Raw genomic sequence first — 8230 nt, 5'->3', positions numbered from 1 at the left:
AGTCATGGGAGAACAACCAAGAGTTGCCTTGAAAGAATTGGGAGTACCCGGTGCATATAGGTTCGAGAGCGGCATAGCTCCACCTACTACACCGGCAAACGACTTTGAAATTCGGCCGGCAATGATCACCCTAATTGAGAGGAGACATTATAGTGGGGCAAAGAACGAGAGCCCATTGAACCATCTTAAGGAGTTTGAAAAATATTGTAACACGATCAAGGTTAATGGAGTGTCTCAAGAATTCATCAGCCTTAAGTTGTTCCCTTTCTCTCTCTTAAGAAGGTCTTTGGAATGGCTAGACAAAGAGGTGAAGCCCAATTCATTGAGAACTTGGGATGATGTCACTAAAGCTTTCTTGTCCCGTTTCTATCCTCAAAAGAAAACGGCGGAGGCAAGAGCTTTAATTCAAGCAAAAGCCAAATGAGGGTCTTTATGAGGCATGGGAGAGATTCAAGGAGTACCAAAGAGAGTGTCCTCACCACGGAATTCCAACATATCAATTGATCCAAATCTTCTACGGTGGTTTGAGTCCTCAAGGCAAGGCATGCCTTGATGGAGGGGCCGGTGGTCCAATCATGAACAAAACCAAAGAAGAAGTTGTGGAGATAATAGAGGATGTGGTGACTTACTATAGAGATTGGCAATATGGGGAAAGAGATTCTTCAAGTAAGCAATCTTCGTTGTATTCGGTGGACCATCTTAATGCCATTAACAATCTTTCCTCTCAAATGACAAACTTGGGAAAGGAGATGACGGCGATCAAGGCCAAGTTGGAGAGTGTTTCTTCCTCTTCCCAAGCTCCAAATCTTCCCTCCCAAATAAAGGGGAGAGGTACTTCTTCTAACTCTCAAACTCCTTCTACTTCACATAACATGCCTATGGGATGTTTGTTTTGTGATGTATGTGGATCATATGACCATGATTCTAGCAATTGCAACAATGAATGTGTTGATGAATTTGACAACAATGAGTGTGAACATGTTAATTTTGTGTCAAACAACAATGTTCAAAGGTTTGATAATCAAAGAGGCCAATGGAATAGGAATTACCAAAACCAAGGCAATTTTGACAACTATAATCATATTGGTGGTTATAGGAACCAAGGGAATCAAGGTTCTCGTGGTAACCATAACCAAGGTTATAGTGGCCAAAATCAAAGCCAAATTTATGGTAATCAAAACCAAAATTATGGTAATCAAAACCAAGGTTATGTAAATCATAACCAAGGTAATGGTAACCATAATAATGGTGGTGGTAACCATAATCAAGGTTATGGTTCAAATCAAAATAGGGGTAATTGGAACAATCAAGGAAGGGGAAATTTTCAAAACAACGCTCAAAGAGGTCCCCCACCCGGTTTTGTTCCAAAGACTCAAGGTGAAAATTCCTATTCACAACCTTCTTCTCCTAGGACTACTTTGGAGGAATTGATTGATAATCAAACCAAGATCATTAACACCTATATGGCGGTTAGTGATAAGAAATTCAATGAGATGATGACCCACAATAAGATGCTTGAGACTCAAATTACCCAATTAGCAAGCACTATTAAGGATTTTGCTAGTCCTTCATCTTTGCCTTCCCAAGGTGTTGAACCAAAGAAACCCGTGTACTCTATTGCCACAAGTGGTGGAAATGATTTTGATGAGGGAGTTTCTTGTTCAAAAGAGGAAAGAGATGAGAGTGGTGCTATGGAGAATGAAGTAGAGAGGGTTGAGTCCAAGGAAATTTATTGTGAGGTTGAGAAAAAATAAGAATGTGTTGTTGAAAAGATGAGTGAGGTAGAGAGATTTCCCGATCTACCATATCCCCAAAAATATTTGAGATTCAAAATGGATGAGCAATTTGGGAAGTTCCTTGAAGTTCTTAAGGATGTTCATGATTCCACACCCTCTACCGAGCCAATTCCCGACATGCCTAAGTACTCCAAGTTCCTTAAGGAGATACTAGAGGAGAAGGAAGATTTTGATGAGGGTAGTTCGGTGGAAGGAGGGAAGTGTTTTAGTGCTCTTATCCATGGTGAGCTTCCGGAGAAGATGGAAGATCCGGGGAATTTTTCAATCCCTTGTCAAATTAAGAAAATGGTTTTTGAGAATGCTTTGTGTGATCTAGGGGCTAGTGTGAGTATTATGCCCTTTTCGGTTTTCAAAAGGCTTGATCTAGGTGAGCTTCAACCATCTAATATAACACTTCAATTGGCCAATCGCTCTATTAAGCTTCCTAAGGGAAGAATTGATGATGTTCCTTTAAAGATTGGAGAGTTTGTCTTTCCCGTGGATTTTGTTGTTTTGGAGATTGAGGAGGATGAGCATATTCCAATCATTTTAGGGAGGCCTTTCTTAGCCACCTCGGGAGCTTTAATAGATGTGAAGGGAGGTCAAATCACTTTGAGATGTGGAAAATTGGAAGAGAGTTTTAAGTTGAAGCCAATGCATGAGTCCTTATCTTGTGTGCAAGATATAGCATGTGCTAGTCTTTCTCGTTCCATTTATGATATGTGCATGATTGATTCTTCTACTAACGATGTTTTTGAGATTGTTGATGATGTTTGTGCAAGTCTTATGATGTTAGTGAAGAAGAATTTGTAATTCAAAAGCAAAGGGATGAGAAAGAAATTGAGTTTCCAAATTGGTTCAAGCTTAATTCTCAAGATGAAGAGGAAGCTTCCATGATTAAAGATGTTGAAGTCAAGCCGAAGAAAAAGGCCCGTGACTCGAAGAAAGCAAGAAAAAGAAAGAAGTTGAGAAAGGAAAAAGAAGAATTTGAAAAGAATTTTGTGAAGGTTTCATTAAGCAACGATGAGAAGTTGCTCAAAATTGAAGAAGATTTTGCTCTATCAACCACCTTGAAGAAGGTGGTGTTCTTTGATCCTCCATGATTTGGAGGAAGGGTCGAGCTTAGGACCTTAAGCAAGCGCTTCCCGGGAGGCAACCCGGAGTTTCTAACTTTTTTCTCTTTGATTTTTGAATTTTCTCATTTTTGTTTCTTTTATTACTTTGTCTTTTCTTTCACTTTTCTACTTGATTGGATTTGTAGGATGACCTTTTGCGGGATTGGAATTCTACAAGTATGCATGATGAATGGAAGGTGTTCGTGGCACAAATCATATTTTATTCGATTCTAATCGAAATTTGAGGTAAAAGGGTAAGAATTTTAGAGAGGTAAGATAGGAAATTCCTGTTTTGAAAGTTGGAGGAAATTGATACTTAGTGAATTTTTGTGGTGAGCACATGAATTTTCAACTTTGAGGGCTTTGAAAATGATTTTAGCTACTACCTATGTTGTTCCTCATCACCATCATGATTCATGTGCGCACCCAAATAGGCAGTAAGTATCAAAATGATTAGAAAAAGAAGTATTTAGAAGCACCCAGTTTGTGCCGCCGCACACGAGGCCTGTGCGGGCGCACAGCCTGCGTGTGCGGGCGCACCAGCAGCATGTGCGGCCGCACACCTGCTGCCGTGCTCCTTCTTATTTTCCTTCTTCTTCTTCTTTTTCTCATTCCTTCATTCATCCTCTTCTAGCTCACGAAAACCTCCTTCAAACCCTTCTCCTTGTGCGCACCTCCAACCCCCTCATTCATCATCAAAAATCACTCAAATCCTCACCAAAATCACTCCATTTTCAATTAAAATCACTCACAAAGCTTTCTACACTACAAATTCCTCACAAATTGACCCAAATTTCACTCACTCTCTCTCCTACTCTTGGTGGCCGAATTTGGGGCTTTCTTTGTGGGTTCGAATTGGTTGCTCTAAGTTGATTAATCTTGCTTCTTTTATGGTATAATCACTAATCCTTGCTTTAATTTTGCCATTTATATCATAAATTTGCATAGATTTAAAATTTGTATGAGCATGAATAGTGTAGTATTGATTTTGTGATTTTTGATGCTTGATCTTGATATTGGTTGTGATTTGGTGATGTTTGTTGATTGATTTTGCATAACATTGTGTTGTTTGTTGATTTTGTAGTGATTCTCATCATTTTTGGTTGAAATCTTGTGAGTTGAATTTTTGGAGTATTGGTAGTATATGGTGATTGTGGTATTGGTCTTGTGGTTGTTCTTGGATTGTTGAAAAGGAGTTTTTCTTGGATTATTGGTGTTGTGGATTGGTTTGGAATTGGTTTGATTGAAAAGAAGTGTGAATTTGGAGTTTGGCAATTTTGGTAGTAAGTTGTGAATTTGGGTGTGGTATTCTTGGTTCATTGATTTTGCTCCTTGTTGGATATTGGTGATCTTTCTAAGCCTCTCAAAATGTCTAAATACCTCAAGAAGTTCACCAAGAAGCGGAAAACCGATGTTAGCATCGATGAACCTCCTCGCCCAAGTACCTCCTCTAGGCCTAGTACATCTTCTAGGCCTAGTACTTCCAACCCTTCCTCCACTCAAACACGACCCCCAACCTCTCTTCCCAAAAAGAAAAACTTCACCGACAAACAAAAGACCTTCTACCAAAACTTGAAGGAAGAAAGAATCCTAAAACAAACCCGCCACTACTTCCAACCCGATATGCTGAAGTTGGGTATTGATAATGATGTGCGATCGTTGGTTCTAAATCTCAGATTGGGTTCTTTCATCACCGATGCCTACCGCACCTATAAGGAGCCTACTTTGGAGTTCTTGGCTACCTTAGAGCTTGTACCCGTAGGAGGGGTATATAGGGTGTGTTTCCAATTGTTCAACCACATCTTCGACCAATCATTGGAAGAGTTCAACGCCGCTCTGGATTTTGATCCCCATGGGGATATTGTCAACGTTGAACACTACATCTTCCCGGAGTATGATCAACATTCATGGCGGGAAGACATCTTTGGTGGTAATGAGTTTATCACCAATCGGGCTAAGATCTCAGCGGTGTACCAACCTTGCCTTAGGGTTGTACACCGTCTTTTGGGCTATGTTTTGTTCCCCAAACAAGAAATAGGGAAGTTGAGTAAGTTGGAGCTCAAGGTCCTTTGGTTGTCTACCCGCCCGGAGTATGTGGGCCGGTTGAACTTGGGCTATATCTTTGCCCAATATTGCTTGGATCTTCGCAAGAGGAGTACGGGAGAGATCCCATGTGGGGGCATGGTAACTAGGCTATAAACTCGCCTTCGCCTCGATGATTATCTCCCATTTTGTAAGGAGATCGGGGATGCAACTTCTATCTACCTCGATATGCAACAATTGGGTCAAATCCAATTCATCTCCAAGGGCTTTAGCGAAGGAAGATATGAGTGGCTTAGGGGCAACGAGCATTGGTGCTACTTGCCTAACCCCAGCTTGACTTCTTTGGCTCGAATTTCCAACAATGTGTGGCATGTTCCCAAGTCCTTCCGGCATCCCAACTTTGACTCCGAGGAGGATGAGGAAGAAGATGATGAAGAAGAACAACAACATCAACAACAACAACATTATTCTCCACAACAACAAGCTCCTCAAGAGCAAGAGCAAGAGCAAGGGCAACATGCTTTCGCCAATGCGGATTTGAGGGCTCTTAGTGAGCAAATGAGTGGATTAAAAATCCACGTGGATGGCATGTATGATCAAGACTTTGGGGCCATCTATGAGCAACTAAGAGGTATTCAAGAGATGCAGCAAGGTATGTTTACACAACAACAACAAATTTATGAGGCGGAGGTTAACCGTGGGAACATTACTCCCCCGGTTAACTATCCGTACTTCCCACCCCAACAAGGTCCTCTACCTTCGTATGGGCATCCTTATTGGTCGGGGCCTTCTAACCCCGACACCGAACGTCGCTACTATCCGGACGAGCACGGTAACTATGATTACAAGGCTCCGGGTGGTAGTGACTATAGGGGTGATCCAAACCACCCCCATGTCCATCCCAGCCACCCCTTTGAACTCACTTTACCCGATAACTTCACCCCTCTTGCTCCTTGGCAACAAGATCTTTTCAAGGGGCATTATGGGTGGCCCGAGGGGTACACCGGAGGATGGGAGCCCTACCCTCATCCCTTCGATGACCCCGAGCGCAATAGAGACCCCGATGGGGCCGGGCCGAGTGGGAGTGGTGGTGGTGGTGATGGTAGTAGTTATTAGTTCCCTTTAGCTTCTCATGCTTTTTGCCTCCATCCCTTATATTTTTGATGCATGTTTTGTTTTGATTGGGATGTTGAGATGTATTTTTATCTAGCTTGGGGGAACTAATAACTTGCTCGGTGACCAATTTTGTTGTTGTGTACATATCTTAGTTGTTTACATGTTTATTTTCATTCCTCTTGTTTGTTTTCCTCATTTTCTTGATCTCTAGGCTACTTTCCTTGTAGCTAGCTTGTTTGCCCGATTTGCTTGGATGTTTGTTGTTTGTGGTGATGTTTTTCTTGGCATGTTGTTGTTGATGATCCCTTATATCCAAATCCCTTAATCCAAAACCCTTTGATCTAAATCCCTTAAATCCAAATCTTGTAGTTTAGAGTAGTTCTTTAGTTAGTTTAGACTTTATTGTTTACTTAGCTTTATTTCTTTTATTCTTTCTATTCTTTGGTTAGTTTAGCTTTTCTTTCCTTTAGTTGTATCTACTTCTTGCTTAGTTTAGTTTCCTTTTATTTGTTGTTTTCTTTTATTTGTTTTGAAGTTACTAACCATTTTCTTTGTTCATAGTTTCTTTTATTTCTTTTTCTCACTTGGTTCCTTGAAGAGCTTATGGATATGGTATGCTACGAGGTGGTTTCTAATCGCTTCATTTATCTTTGCTAAGCTTGGATACCCGGTGAGACCTTTCTTATTTTCTCTTTATTTTCCTTGGTTGCATAGAATAGGATTAGTTTAGGAGAAGTTGAATGGTTCGAGGATGGATGCTTGTTAACACGTAATGTGTTTGGGATCGGTGACTTTGTTGTCTATCGATCACTTGTTTGTCGATTGGGAATTTTATGTGCTTAACTTGCTTTCTAGTCCTTTGCATGCTATTTCTCCTATGTTTTCCTTTTCTATGTCTCCGTTTCTTTTCTTTTACTCTCTTTTATTTTACTTTTTCTCTTACTTTCTTTTATTTTTCTTTTTATTTTTAATGTGATTTTGAGGCATTGTTTTTCATTTCTTTTCTTATGGAATGAACCTTGTACATTGGACTTGTCTTTTGCATGATTTTCTTCCTAGGTTATAAAGGTATGCACGGTTTGAGACTATGTTCGGTTGACTCTAGGATAGTGTATGCTAGGGTAGTTGGTTTGAACTAGGAGGATCATGAAGCCGGATTCTACTTGTTTGTGGTACGTTGGTAGTTGCTTCCTATAGTTGATTTGACACCACTAGTGAGTTTTTGCCACAACCTTGTGAGGTTACTTGTTTTTCTAGCCTTCAACATTCCTTGTATGAGCGGCGTGGATCCTTGACTATGCAAACCTAATCTAATAAAGCTTGATGTATGATTCTCAAACACGAGACCGAACTATCTAAGAAGGACAAAGGCACATTTTTCGGGGTGGTATTTTTCATTTTTGTTATATTTTGTTATTTTCTTTATTTTGGGTTTACATTTGCCTTCTTGCAACCACTTGAGCCTTATCCCTTCTTTTCAAGCCACATCTTTAGTTATTTGACCTTTTGTTTCATTTTCTATATTTTCTTGGTTTTTGTGAAGCAATATGATCATTTGAGATGAAGTTTGTGGTGGTTAAGTTGGAATTTTGGTTTTTATGTAAGCAAGTTTGTGATTTCATCTTCTTTGTGAATAATGGCAAATGTATATGAAAAAGCCGTCCTACTTCTTAAAAGGCTTGGACTAATAATTTGCATTTAGGAAAAGCCGTCTGAATTAAGCAAAAGGCAAGGACTTTGCAAATACAATATAAAAACACAAAAAATTGAAAAAGTGAAAAATTCAAAATATTTTGATGTATTCTTTTCTCCTACTAAGCATTGAGGACAATGCTTCATTTTAGTTTGGGGGAGAAGCGTGTACGCTTTTTGTATATATTTTTGTGAGTATAGCTTCAAGTAAGCTTGGGGGTGTTGTTTTTGTTTGGTAATTTCTTGATTGTGGTGTTAAGGATTGATCACCCTTTTGCTTCACTTTTTAGGAAAATCACCAAATTTTTTAAATTTTAGCCTACCTTCACCCTTTATGCCTTACTTTACAACCTTGGGGAAAGACCTTTCGACCTAGATAGTCGAGTCACTATTCGGGGGAGGGCATCATGGGTCATTGCCTAAGGAAAGGGGATGCATAGTCAAGATTGTCGAGTAGCCTTAAATTAATTCTTTTCCGGTTCCTTCGAG

The 8230-nt window shown here is 40.0% G+C and overlaps 1 non-coding gene across 1 annotated transcript; it reads right to left on the bottom strand.

Annotated features, from left to right (window-relative positions):
• Positions 1-381: 381 nt before the first annotated feature.
• Positions 382-487, bottom strand: LOC145612914 (small nucleolar RNA R71). The gene has a single exon (XR_014106818.1). It is a non-coding gene; the product is annotated as a small nucleolar RNA R71 (small nucleolar RNA).
• Positions 488-8230: the final 7743 nt, after the last annotated feature.

The sequence above is a fragment of the Chenopodium album genome, chromosome 24 (genome assembly GCF_948465745.1).
Source record: "Chenopodium album chromosome 24, dcCheAlbu1.1, whole genome shotgun sequence".
In the NCBI taxonomy this organism is placed as follows: Eukaryota; Viridiplantae; Streptophyta; class Magnoliopsida; order Caryophyllales; family Amaranthaceae; genus Chenopodium; species Chenopodium album.
Note: the sequence above shows the minus strand (reverse complement) of the source record. Positions and strands in the feature narration are given on the sequence as shown.